This window comes from Carassius gibelio, chromosome B14 (assembly GCF_023724105.1).
Source record: "Carassius gibelio isolate Cgi1373 ecotype wild population from Czech Republic chromosome B14, carGib1.2-hapl.c, whole genome shotgun sequence".
NCBI lineage: Eukaryota > Metazoa > Chordata > Actinopteri > Cypriniformes > Cyprinidae > Carassius > Carassius gibelio.
In genome coordinates, this window is record NC_068409.1 from 27,396,811 (window position 1) to 27,411,678 (window position 14,868).

Genomic DNA, 14,868 nt, shown 5'->3' on the forward strand with positions numbered 1-14,868 from the left:
AAATAAATACAAAATCTCTAAACACCTTGTTTAACGTTAATGGGTTTTCTTCTTCCTTTTTGGTATCAAAAGCCTTTGTTTTACACTGACAAATGCTGTTTGCATAGAAAAGTGTTTGATTAATGAAGTTTTTCCTGTGTCTGTCACGGCTCCCTTGGCGCGCCATAAAATTGATGGGGAAAAAACCTGAACTGACAAAGAGGCATTCACTGCAGCCTTGCTTTCCGAGGAAAATATCAAAAGTAGCCGTTTAAAGCGTGTTTACGCTTCCGAAGCGTGTTTTGATTAGTAGGCACAGAGTAATGGCCATAAGTTATGTCAGCAGCATCAGCTTACATGAGTGAATAGCACACGTGGGGTCCCCATGCAGATGAAAAAGACATCCGTTACAAAAATCACAACCTCTAATTAAAAACCCCCAGCTGGGTTCCACTCAGGGAACACGGGTGCTCGTCTAGGCTTGTTTGAGGGGGGGCAGAGAGAAAGAGAAGGAAAGACAGAAAGTGCTGTGCAGCATATTGTGTGAGCAGTCTATAAAGGGAATCGCTGACGCTGGTACAAACCGAGGGAAGCTTAGGTATGACCCCGGCCCCGCTAGCGCTGTATTACAGGAGGGAGGCATGCAGGGAGGATAGGACAGGTGGCTGCTGGACATAATTCACAGTGTCATACACCGGATTGCTGAAATCATCACCGCTGTTATATGCTCTGCACTTTTATCCTCTCGGGCAATGTGTGGACAGCCGAAGGGTTGAGACTCGAATGTCACAGTTTAGCAGCTCCCAATTCTTGAGCCAAATTGGGCCTCAAACCAAACTCAACTCTTACCAACCGCTTCTTGAGCCATCTGCAAATTGTGTCAGGAGCACCTAGAATAACGGACACGCATGACAGATGTCGGGAAAGTGTCCGGCTTGTTTCCTGTCAATCTGCGATTAACATTCTCTTGCTCAAATTTTTATGCTAATGTGACCCTTTCGTTGGTCTTTCCTAGCCAAACACCAGCCTGGGACATGGTGTGTCGGAGCAGTTCTATTAGTGCGGATCAAAACACAAAAACTCAATGGAATTGATTTGTATTTGTGAGCCCACTGGCCCGGAGGGCTTGTCGTGACTTTTCTGGCCTCGTCCAATCGCGCTGCTGTAAACACGAGCACTCTCTGTCGGCATTTTAAATATGGATAAATATTTGTGTTTGATAACATTTAGACAGCATGTTTCGGTATTCAAATCACCCAGTTGTGTTCGAATACAAACAATAATTCCCATTCTCTCTATCACACACACACACACACACACACACACATCTCGTTTGCGTAGGAGTGAGCCACTGAAGTTAGACTACACTACTTTGCAGTGGAAAAAGTAGTGGGCCGGGAGATGATACCAGAGGACTATTTGAAAAGCCCACCATGGTGCTGGCATGGCCCGGTTCCCCCCAGTGCCCCCCTCCAGATCCCAGTCAATTCACAGGGCTCTCTGAAAGGCCACAAGGGGGGCTTCTCAAGGCCAGCTCCAGCCTCCCGCAAAAGGCCACTCAGCTGACATTTCGCTCTCGCTCAAGTGATTCATGGCAAAAGCAGCGGTCGGCCTTGTAGTGGAACCCTGCTGATATTTCATTTTTTTTCATAAAGGTGAGGCATTATGAAGATTTTTTTCCCCCCTTCTTTCCATCGCTCATTGTGCCAGCCTTGAAGCTGTTTGTTCTCTTGTTTTCGGGAAGGCGCAGCGGAGGGTAGCAGCCACTTTGGCATTCTCCGTAAATACCTCAACAGATTTTGATATTTCGTCATGACTTCAGCCGCATATGACATTTCAGCTCTCATCCAATATTGGCAGATTGTGACTCTAGGGCTGCAATACTGCCACAACGTTATTCAGATGGACTGTCTTCTCTTTCAACTATCATCTGAGCATTTATTGAGGACAACTGCAAATGAGAGGAAGGTAAAGGACATATGAATGCTTTGATTATGCACATTTCCTGAGAGAAATGCCACCATGTAGGATTTGAATAATCCAGTTAGTGTTTTTCCATTGACCCAGCTTTTAATATTTTGTGTCAATACCTCTCTTCAAGCTTCTCTGCATGACTCTCGGTTTCAACCGAGCACGCTAGTGTCAATGCAAATGTAGCTGCTGCTAATCCTCTTTACGGGACATTTGTCAGAGATGGACCCAGACCACTAGCCTCATTCCCTACCATTCTCGCTGTTATCAATCTAATGACATGATATTCATACAGGGCAAACAATCCAGCAGTTTCATTTTTTTTCCCCTCCTCACTCGCATTGGGTGCTTGGCAGAGGATCAGCACATGCAGACATCAATAGTCAATAAGCTCCTGCTGGAGGAAAGATGCAGTCATGTCGACCTTCAGGATTTAGTAAAGGACAGGCATGCATGAGCACATGCTCATGTTTTCTTTACACTGTCATATAACTGCTGCCTCAAAGGATCATGGGGCTGTGGAGAGAATGGTGGATGACTTCATGGGAAGAACAGACAGAATATGGCTCTTTCTTCAACTATGGGAACTTTCAATAAAGAAACACCCTTGAAACTTTTGACCTTCTGAATGTTATTTATATATATATATATATATATATATATATATATATATATATATATATATATATATATATATATATATATATATATATATATATATATATATATATATATATTTTTTTTTTTTTCACTATTAATGTCTAAGAGTGAAAGTAAATGTACAAACAATATTTACACGCAAGATTTATAAATCTATGCATAAAATGCATTTAAAGCTAAGCAAAAATAAACACAAACAGAATGCTAAAAAATCTATGAAAATCTTTGAAAAAAATATTAAAAATCATCCCTTGTGACATAAGTGTCCATAATTGAATGGATACCCATATACTGTACATCACCCACTTACAGTAAATGTGAAACACATTCAGACCATGTATGAGGCTAAAAATAGTTTAAAGCTGCTTTGACCACTCAATAATTTGGTGTTATTTTATGCATTTCAGACACTTCCTTCCAACGTGTGACCAGCAAAGCCACATCTTTTGCAGATATGACAGGAATTGCAAATGCCCAGGGTGACTGACAGAGGTATGGCATGGAACATTCTAACACAGATCCTTTTAACGGGATTCTTCCAAATAATCTGCCAGTCTTCAAGAAAATCCATAGGACTGTTTTAAAATGAGGCTCATTTGAGCAAGTCTGTGGGTTTAAGCTGGTGTGCTAGCTAATCTCCAGGCAGTTGTCAGTGGCTGCCCCGTTACGGGCTGACGTTGAGTATGGAACAGATCAGGAGTGGTACATTTGCACCAAATCCTGCTTCACAAAGGGCACACGGCGAGGGAGAAGCCCAAAGAAGCTTTAGCTTGGATTGAATTTCCACGCAACACATTCTCGTGAAAAGCACCACCCCACATTCTCTGCAGAAGACAAATTGAGAATAAACAAAAATGAAAACAAAAATGTTCAATATCGTCACCCACACAAAGAGCACCGGCGACCATGGAAATGTTAACATAAGCCACTGTAACCAAACAGCATTATACTAATACAATACCTGACAGCACATTGCTCTGTTATTCGCTGAATGAGTTCATTGTGAGGCATTTATTATTTCTTTATTTATTTGTACAATACCGGTAGGGGGCTAATTAGGCTGTCCATTGGGGTAAATGAGGCTGGGTTAGTGGTGGGTGGGTGGATGGCATTTCAAGTTCAAAATCCCTAAACAACTTCTGAAAACTCAGAAATACTTAATTGGGGAAACCAAAAAGGACACCTCTTTTAGAACATAGTCAGAAAAGCAAAGTTGCTTTTAAAACAAACCCACCAAGTTCACTAAATTCCTATAACAAACACTTCTAGCATTATTGTAACACCTCCTGTGAGGATTTTCGAAATTTGCAAGAAATAAGGACAACCAGTGTATCATCATGACTGAAAGTCAATGGACTGACTCTCTCTGAGTGAGCACATCATCAAACAGACACAAGAGTAGATCCCCTGCCCTTTACTGATTCTCTCATTCTCTCTGTAGCAGTGCTAGATTCAAACCACACACATTGCTTTGAATTTTGGCTTTTCTTAGTCACATTTGACCATAAAATCGGAGCTGGGTCACTGGCATGCTTTTTGGCAAACAGCTTCTTCACCCCTCCCATACAGGTCAGTGTTATGTTCTTCATACTGTATTATTGACTATTGACTGCTGCTCCAACTGAATTCTGTAGCTCATTCAATGTGATCAAATGGTGTCTATGAATGGTTTGGATGGTTGAAGCATCTACAGAACCCCCTGATATTTGAACTAACAATTCCCACTTAGAAAGTGTTTTGTACCTTTTTCCTTAATTTGTTTTTTTTTTTTTTTTTTTTTTTTTTTTTATCTCCAGCCACCTGGAGCTCTTTAATATTATTATTATTATTTTTTTTTTTAGAATTTTTTAAAGATTCACGCCATCTGCCATTTGTCTTCTTCCTGCATGTACATACAACTTCACATGCACTACTATAAATTTAGTATTTTCTCTCTAAACCCAAAATGGATATCTAGCTATGCTGCTGTGTTTCCAAATAATGATGCATAACCATAAATTTGGAACGAAAACATGGTAGCACAGATCAATAAAACCAAAATCATATCATTATCTTTTAAATAAGCCAGTTTATCGTCATACCCAATACAATACTCAGTATCACACCTAACACTTGTCATCTTAACTGATACTCACTGTGCTGTCAGCCTCTGGTGACTGATGCTCAGCCTGGCTATGAAAATGTCATGATGACTCCATACTGAAGATCAACAGCTCTGTTCTCACTCTTACAATGCATGATAACAAAGCAATGACTGCTACTATTTTGACTCAGCACCATAAGCAATAATGCCCTGCGTGAAGACTTAAACACGTAAATGTGCATTTTATGAAGGGAAATGATGTTCTGTTTGCGAGGATTACATTATTAGAACGCATCCTGTTTGGGAAAAAAATGCAGACAGGGCCCATTAGGTTTTTCTAGAAAGCCATTCACACAAAATGATTGCAGAATCTGTGATTTAAAAAGAAAGCCATGCATCGCATATTCCAATGAAACATGACTTGTGCTGACTGTGGAGGAAAGCAGGTACTAAAAAAGTCTCATGTTGTCTTATTTTAGCCAAATATGTCTTGACAGACTCAATGGATATCCCTAAAGTGGCACTTTTGCACCAACAGGCTATTTGTGAGCGTGCGTGTGTCAGTGAGTGTAAATGTACTCATTTGAGGTCTCTTCAGATGTTGAAATTCCCCATCTTTCTAAATAATAGATTTAGAGCATCTGTCTGGTGCTCTGAGGCTAGGATTGATCAGCTAGAAAGACAAAAAAAAGCAGTGGGGAGACGAAAGGAAGCTTTCGCTATGTCTCACTGTGCTGCCACAGATTCTAGCTCTTTTTCTTCTCTGTCTGTGCCATGTTTCCTGTTCTCCGTTAAGCCTGGAGGGTAGAGGAGGCGACTTATCCTGTCTTTGTGGCAAATTGACAAACAATCTGTATCTAATTACCACCTCGATCCTCTGACATGTATTATAAGCACCGCTCATCCTGACAGAAAGCGCATAGAAGCACAAAGCGTTATGACTTGAGAAATATTGTTTCTGCCAGGAAACTTCAAAGCAGAACAGTCTGATTCTGTCGGAGATGTTTTCTCTATATTAAAATGTCATGGGAAAACCTTCAGGTTCATCGCAGAGAATAGTTATTTTAGCCACAACGCGGTCCGCCTACATACCGCTGTTGAAATTAGCGACAATCTCACCCCAAGTGCTTATAGTTAGAACAACTTTAGGCGCCACATAGAAGTACAGCGTTCGAATTCACAACAATGCCTCATCATTTTCGATCCAATCACGTATAAAATATTAGTCGCAACAGAAAATTGCTTGTGACCCGCTAATGGCTTTTCCTCATCAAAATTCTGCACAGTCCTCTCTATGTAACAATGACAAATATCACAGCTCAGACGCATTGACATCTCCTCTGCTCACGCTCAAGCAGTGCTACCCATCACTGGCACAGCCTCTTTTGACTTGCTCTTCAAAGGATTTGTTGCCATGGCAATAGAGAACCCTAACACTTACGGGATGTTTTGGAAATGATATTTCAAAGGTGACACTGTATATCTGCACAGCGTATGTGTTGATGGTAAATTTAAGGCACGCATACTGAGATATCTCAAGGCGATCACCTGTGCCTCCTGCTAAAGACAAGCTACACTGCCATCTAATGGAGTTAGCGCTGCTGCTAACTGAAGCCAGTGCTACATATACTTAAAGCATGCTTATGTGAAGCAGGCATCAGAAAGAAGGCACTTAGAACAAAGCAAAAAAAAAAAAAGACATGTAAATTGATTTAGAGAAGCTGCTGCCTTCCTAGCTAGTGCGTAACATAATGCAACATACTGTTAGACAGCATAATCAGAGTAGTCAAACACACCGCGCTCTCAAATCTCTCTGCCAACAACCACATGGACGTGGGAGTCTGTGTTAATGAAACAAGGTAATGAGCTGTGCCAGTGCAAATGCTACGCTGTGTTGTCCTGGACGTCAACCTTGCGGTTATGGACGCTGCCAAACATGAAAGGCAATCATGCTTGTTAGATGTAGTAAGATCTAATACAGCAGCCTGGCCAGATACATCTTGGGTTGTAACATTCAGTTAAAATGCCAAAAAAACGTTATGATTAGCTTGACTTGAAATTGAGTATATGCCAGTGCGGGCATGAACGGATAATGTATTTTGACGCAACCAAGGAGAACGTTAGCATCATTCACGCCCGTGTACTTTCTGCTTCACGCATGATGATGCAAGGAGTGATTAATCACCAGAAAGAAGTAAAACACACTGACTCGCTCACACACTTACACGTTTGGTGCACATTATCTCTGTGATTATCTATTATATTATGTGTTGTGCTTCAATTAGCCACACAATCACACAAAGTGAAAGTACAGCTCATTCAGTTCTCCGAGTACAGGAGGATTAAGACGCAGAAAGTGAGTGACTTTAAAAGTGCTGCTTGCACACTAGTTTGTTTTCTTGATTTGTATGGATGTTAATGCAGTGTCCATAAGTGACAACGATTTAGATAATATAAGAGCGTAAACTGGGGCATAAAAGGAACAGTTCAGCCCCCCCAAAAATAATTATTTTAGACCAAACAGAGCACTAGACCCTGTTTATGTAGAAAGTGGTTCTACCACACATAAATGTATTTATATTTACATAAACCCTAAAATATTAATGTATTGAAAGCATCTACAACACAATTAATTTACGATTAAAAAACTTTGCAAATTTACATATGTTTAGGAATATTATATATAGGATTTGGGATTGCCATTAATTGCATACTTCATGTTTTAAATGTTGCAAAACATCCATATTTTTTAAACTACTCAAATATTCCAAAAAGTACATATGCATAAACAATGAGAGAACAAACTTGTAATGATAACATCATTTCCTTTTTTAGGTGCGCTTGTGTGAACTATCCCTTTAAAATGTATTGCTGAAAATTTAACCTGATAACTGTCACTCACGTTTTTGAAGATAGACTTGAATGTGCATGATACAAACCTAAATTTTTATATTTCATGACTGAAAACATTTTGTAACATGATTTTGATGTGCCATTTACATTGTAATGCAATGTCTGATTTTAAAATGGGTTTTAAAGGATGAATTTTGAGATTTTATGTTTTCAAGTGATATATAACTTCTGATGATTTCTAAAATGTGATAGAGAAAAAGGCAACGAGGAAGTCTTTTTTTTTTAAACAAAGGTCAAAACTCCTTTTGTAATGTAGATTTCTGAGGGTGCACTCTTGTCATAAATTCATCTATTACTTTTCCTACATAATTTTTAACAAACAATATTGGTATAATATATATATTTGGGAGTCTTAGACCTTTCCAACGATATATAGTTTGTCAAGATTAGATTCAATTTGATTGTAATATAGTATAGTCAACGTAGGCGTCCCGTATACGGGACGGGGTGACATTTAACAGGTTAAAGCATCTCTGATCTCTGTATTTTGCACTCTGCCATCCATATACTAAAGGGCAAAGGACAGAAAGATGTTTTATAAAAGCACTGACAAATGCAATGCCTTTTCCTAAAGTTGGCCCTGCTCCTGACCCTACAGGAGCCGGATGAAACTGTGAATATGGTGGAGGAATGATTAGTTATACAAGAGGTATTAAACACGATTACACTGAAACGATGTGTTGACACTCTGTAGGGGGTGGAAAAGGGGTGAAGATAGCATATAAATCACAGTTAACAAGAAAGAATAGCAAATCTCCAGAACATACTGTCTGTATTAGTGGATACAATTTTGCAGTGGAAGTGTTAGCATTTATTCCGCACTGACATAATTATGGTGACACACTGTAGTTGTGTTTTCATCAGGCTGATGGAAGAAAAACAAAACGCCTAAAACTCAGAACTATGTTTTCCCCTTCCAGAGAATGGCAGCTGAATACATTACTGACAGTTTATATTTCCGAATGTGTCTCGGAGACACCCGTAAGTGGTTATCAAGCCAGTCTGGTAAGCAAGGACACTTGTGTTTAAGAGCATCTAGAGAAATCACTGAACACTGGATGTAAAACATAATTACATATCATTTGATCCTGACCTTGCTGAAGTCCTTGGCTCTCTGCACCTGTATATCATTTTCTGTTCTTATTTTCCACATAATGCCTCATTGTTTAAGGTAACGTTGCTAATGTTGTGCGAGAGAAAAGTGTCCATACCGAAGCTGAAAATCCACATCATATGGCCAGTTGTCTGCTCTCTTCTGCCACTTGGCCCAGAGATAATGAGCCAGTGGTCAATGTCCCTACTCGTTCACATGTCCTCTGTTAGCGCTGACATTTCTTTATTTCACCTCTGTCTATCTGGAGCATTATGCATCGCCCATCATTTGATTTAGCTATTTATTTCTTCACGTCTGCTGTGACCACACATAAGCAGGACTTGCAGGATAACTTTCAATATGTTTTGTTAAAGAAACAACAAATTGGCAGTTCGGGGAACTTATAAGCACATCATTATTCTTTAGTAAATAGGGAGCAGAGGCAGGGTGAATGCCTCTTCTTTCACAGTCAGCCACGCATGGCGGAGGTAATCACACTTTCATTTCCAGCCCTAACAGTGTGCCATGCTTTAATGATTTTAATCAAACTCATTCACTCACTCTTTCAATAAACAAATATGAAGAGTCTGTTTTGATTTGCTTTCTTTTTACTTCCCGAGAAGCAGAGGGAGCATTAGAGCCGTGTTAGGAATGATCAAACATGTTTGTGTGTGTTTGTATGTGCGCGGAATGCTTGATAACACTATAATATAAACCAATCAATCAGCATCCACTGGTGGTTTGTCTTTTATTTTTGGGTTTCATTATGACAGATGATTTGTGTTCTCTTCATGTACTGTATGATTATCAAGCCTTTCAAATTGGCATATATTGTATTGGAACACATTTCTGCAATATTTCACACTGCCCTTTTCTATACACAAACACACGCAAAAAGGACAAAAAAAAAAAAAAAAAAAAAAAAAAAATTACTTTAGTATTAACATTAACATGAATGAGATAAGAGCTATATCAGATGGAAAGATTTTCAGTTAAACTTTAATCTGCTCCTAATCTTCATACTCTTTCAGAAGAATGCATCCAGGAACACATTTTTGCAGCTTTTTGGAATGAAGTGAGAATGAGTAAATGACAGAAAATTCATTTTTGGATGAACTGTTCCTTTAAGCAAGGCAGTTATAATGATTAAGTTGCAATACAATGCAACAACATAAAAGTAAAAACAAATAGGTAAATACAAATGATCATTTACCATATAATGCATCACTTTTGAGAAGAACCCTGAATAAAGGTTTTATTAGATTTAACTAAACTTTGGGGACATTTTTTAGCATATTTTGTCCTCGAAGTGTAGCTAGGTTCGATGCCCTTTTCCTGAGATGAGAGAGAGAGAAAGCGCTACTTTCTGAATATTGCCTTCCAGCACCACCCTGAGCTTCTGTCTGAAGCCCCTCTGGTCTTTACAGGCCCCGGAGACTATCATCTTTCCTCAGGGCTTCTTCTAAAGATAAACCTGGACACACTCAACTTCAGATGAATGAGAGATCTACAAAATTGTGTTACTTATCGTCGCTGCCCGATGAAACTCACGTATGTCCAAAACGGTTACTTTTCAGGAAGTGAAAAAAACACTGTATTTCAAAAGCAGTTGAATGTAGCGTTGTCATACTTGGTACGGCATCTTTACATGTAACCATATTCTTGCCAGTGTAATGATATAATCCACATTTGACCAAAATTGAGTTTAAATGGACATACGTGCATATTTTACAGTAATGGTGGTCGATACGCGTTCTTCCGATCATTAATTAGAATGGCCAAGTCACGTTTCATATTGACAGATGAATACGCTCAGTTTATTAAATAGCCTACGTCTTAGTTTATTAAATACGCTTAGTTTATTTAATATTAATTATAAATTTATTAAATGTCTCTTGCAAACTATGAAGTGACAATGAATCAATACACTGACTAGGGGTGTGCCGGTTTCAGAATTGGTGATGACAGTTATGACGTGAGTCAAATGTGACGGTTCATAACATAACCGTCGGGGGGGGGGGGGGGGGGGGGCATAGCGTGTTTCATTTTGTTTCATATTGTCTCGCCACCATGCTAGTGGATCTGCCGTAGAGTCAATTGGTTGATCTTGGAGATAGCGGGTTAACTCCGTTTCAGCGCGCGCTCTGATCGGTAAAGGGGCAGAGATTTCAGACCTCCGTTTATTAAGGAGATCTGTCACAAAACTCATCATCCGAGCCAAAGTTTTTTTTAGCAAATTTCAAAGCCGCACCCGCCCGCCATCCGCTGATTGTTTTGCGGTCTATGCTTTGCTGATGCGAGCCGCAAAAAAAAAAAAAAAGCAATTGTCTGTTCTGGAAAGGATGCAGCAAAAACATTTAATGCTAGAGTATGAGGCATAGGCCTACGCTGAATTTCATTTACAATGAGATGCGCTCTAGTTCACAGTGCTTCCATGTCACGGTTATCATTGTCTGCTATATTTGCTTTTTATTTATTAAAATACATGCAATTGGTTGATGAAACATCTATTAAAATTAAGATAAAATTTGTTCAAAACGAAATTCGTTTTTAAGAAAGGTTTTCTACAAAGCAAAATTTAATGAAGTGGTAAATATCATGTCTGACGATTTACAAAACTTCATTAAGTGGTAAAAACCATGTCTCCCGATATATTGCGCATCTGATGATCCTATCTAAAAAATGAAAATAATTTTTGATAAAAAATGTTTGTAAAAAATATTTTAGTGACACGGTTTTGGCGGTTATAAAGTTCTAATGACGGTGTTCAACTCACGGTTATATACTAACCGTCACACCCCTAACACTGACATGGTAATGCTAGACAGATACTTTGTTTGCACAGTCCTACCGTAATTTTGTCACTCCTAGACGTACGTCTGGCGTCAGGGGGGAAACGTTTACCTCGATGAAGGAAAGTCATTGTCTCACCAGGCTATGTTTATTTACTTTACCTCACGGTGTTATTCGGCTATCCAGTGCTGAGCTTCGATGAAACTTTACGAGACCGGCGAGATGCTTCCACAGGGCGGGAGATACGCGGCGTGATTGACAGCTTTGACACCAAATGGATATACGTGAAAATCAGATGACATGATTTCACAACTTTTCATTGGCCATTTAGATATGTGAAGCATACTGTATACGGAAATGAACCTGGACATTCAATCCGTCAAAAAATCTCAAAATCGGCAAAATGGACATACGTGGTTTTCATCGGACAGCGACGTTATGTTTTATTAGTAGTTTTTTTTTTATATATATATAATTTTTTATGCTCTAATGTAATTAATATTTCACTGTATATTATATTATATTATATTATATTATATTATATTATATTATATTATATTATATTATATTATATTATATATTTAACAATTGTTTATATTTAATATTATGTTCAATGTTTTTTTTTTTTTTTTTTATCTCTTAAACTTTTTTTTTATCATCCATTTATGTACTTAATAAAATAGAATATATGTTTTGGTATTATTCTGAATGCCCACAACCATGCTAATAAAGCTTTTACACTTTAAATCATTCATAAACACTTCATTTTTTTTTTTTTCTCAACTGAAACATTGGGTGAGAATGACAATTATCACTTTACTTAAAATATTAATTAAAAACAAAAAAACTAACAAAAACAAAAAACATATAACAATTTACAAATGAAACAATGGTTGTGAATGACAGTGTTTGATTACAAATTACACAATGGGAAAATCTGATATTTAAAGTGTATATGTATCTTTATCTTTAAGTTTTCCATTCATCACTATATATTTTAATAACTGATACTAGCCTAACCTAAATTAAATATGAACATGTAAAATTTAAAACGCCAGGGAAGAGAAGTTTGCTCAAAATAAAACCTGGAGGATGATGTTCCTTCAACATTATGGGCACACGGTGAGGATGTTCTTACAACGACACGATGAAAACGTTAACATAAAGTGTACTGACCTGTCCCTTTCCCTCTCTGTACAGTCATAAAAAGCTTTTATTTATTTGCATTTTTTTGTATGATATTTAAATGATCTACAGTACAAAGATCTAGTTTGGTGCTTCTGTACTGCTTGATTAAGTGATCAAAGACTATAGTCTCTGTTTTGATCAGTGAATGACACTGCTAAATGAGAAAAAAGGAGCAAAATAGTCCTAACCCATAGACACGCATACACACACACACACACACACACCTGTGCTGACAAAGCCAGGTGTGAACCAGTGACAGGAACAGAACATCCTCTGACAGACATTTGGCAGGGGTTCTTTTATGAGTAAACAGAAATCCATCCACACACACATGATCACTTATTCTTGTGTGCGGGTTTAAATTGCATTCTTGGAAGAAGACATTATGGACACTTGTGTGTGTTTATTGTTATTATTATTGTTATTGTTATTATTATTATTATTATTTGCATGTGATTATGTCATTTGCACTCTATAGGACTTCATAATTTCTTATAATTGTTCTGCTACATTCTGACACGATGATGAATTATGATGAGCCGAAACATAATTACAAATCAGATAAATATCAGACTAATTACCTTTGTTAACAATATGTATTGTATGCCAGAAAAAGGCAGCGAGAGGATAAACAACGGAAATTAAAAAAGAAACTGTAAGGAAAAATCACATACAGCTTCCATAGTTTACCGAGACACAACATATGCTGCTACAATTGATCTCTTTCAAAACTCAAAAAATACAAGAGACTTTCACAGTCAAAAAAGCAGATACAGAAAACACAAAATCAATCCCAGTGGCTCCTGACAGTATAAACTGAGATATATTATACACCGAAGAGAAATTATCAGTCTGAACAGCTCAACAGTACATTTTCATTTTTGGCTATACTTATTCTTACTGTTCCTTTAAAAGTGTTTTATTGTTTATAGACACTAAATGTTCCCTTTATTAATTCCCAATGTGTAAATTTTACATTTGGCCATAATACGTTTTCAAAATCGTCATGACAGGCAAAGAAAATCATTAGCATCTACCTAGCAGCAATTTGGAGATGTCCCATCATAGACATAAATATTCAATGAACTATGGTAAAAGCTAAAAATTTACTATGAGATGGACATGTGCGCACACATTTCACATTCAAGTGTATGCTGTTTCGGCTACTAATTATGTGTTTTGCATTTTCCTTAGAGAATTGGCAATAGACCAAGCGGAAGATGCAAGGGCATTTTTGTTACTGGGTTGTTGTGGTGAAAGACAAACAGAAAGAAGAAGAAGAAGAAGAAGAAGAAGAAGTCATATCTGCCTCACATTCTCCATTAACACAGATTCATACTTCAATGGTATACTGTTTTCTGCCAAAAAATAAAAATTAAATTTAGTTAGAGAGAAGATGTTTCTTTAGCAGACTAATTTACTTAATTAGCCATGACACCCCCTAATGCATTCAAAAGTATGGAAAAACAAAGTATGTTTCAAATTTGTTTAATTATGATAATTAGTAATTATAGGAAATGACAATCAGTGGAATTAGTTAAGTGTTAGAGAGAGAGTTATTTAGTTATTAAAAGATTAGCAAGAAATAAGTTATATGCATCTAAATTGGATATAATAATAATAATAATAATAATAATAATAATAATAATAATAATTATTATTATTATTATTATTATTATTATTATTATTATTATTATTATTATTATTATTATTATTATTTTGAGAAAGTAAAAATGCACAAAGTTTCCTGTGAGTGTTAGGGTTAGGGTTAGGTGTAGGGTTGGTGTACAGCCATAGAATATACAGTTTGAACAATATAAAAACCATTACGCCTATGGGATGTGCCCACTTTTCACAAAAACAAACGTGTGTGTGTGTGTGTGTGCGTGTGTGTGTGTGTGTGTGTGTGTGTGTGTGTGTGTGTGTGAGTGTGTATAAAAAGGAGAAATGCTTGTTTGTTTTTAATAAAAATCATCTAAAAAGGCAACTAAAATGCCTGACCCATTTTTTTTTTTTTTTTTTTTTTTTTTTTTGTCAGCTTTCAATAGCATACTTATCTAAAGTAAGCACTGGAGCAAATTTGCCAACAATTTTCTGTTAAATTAAGCACTTTTGGCATTTCATAATCTCTTAGTACTGCAAACAAATATATAATAATTATTATTTTTATTATTACGATTTTCTTACT

General features: G+C 37.3%; 1 long non-coding RNA gene across 1 annotated transcript; it reads left to right on the forward strand.

Annotated features, from left to right (window-relative positions):
• Nucleotides 1–1,840: 1,840 nt before the first annotated feature.
• Nucleotides 1,841–14,268, forward strand: LOC127971070 (uncharacterized). Its single transcript, XR_008156740.1, has 3 exons — nucleotides 1,841–1,947; nucleotides 3,018–3,102; nucleotides 13,875–14,268. It is a non-coding gene; the product is annotated as an uncharacterized LOC127971070 (long non-coding RNA).
• The last annotated feature ends 600 nt before the right edge of the window (nucleotides 14,269–14,868 follow it).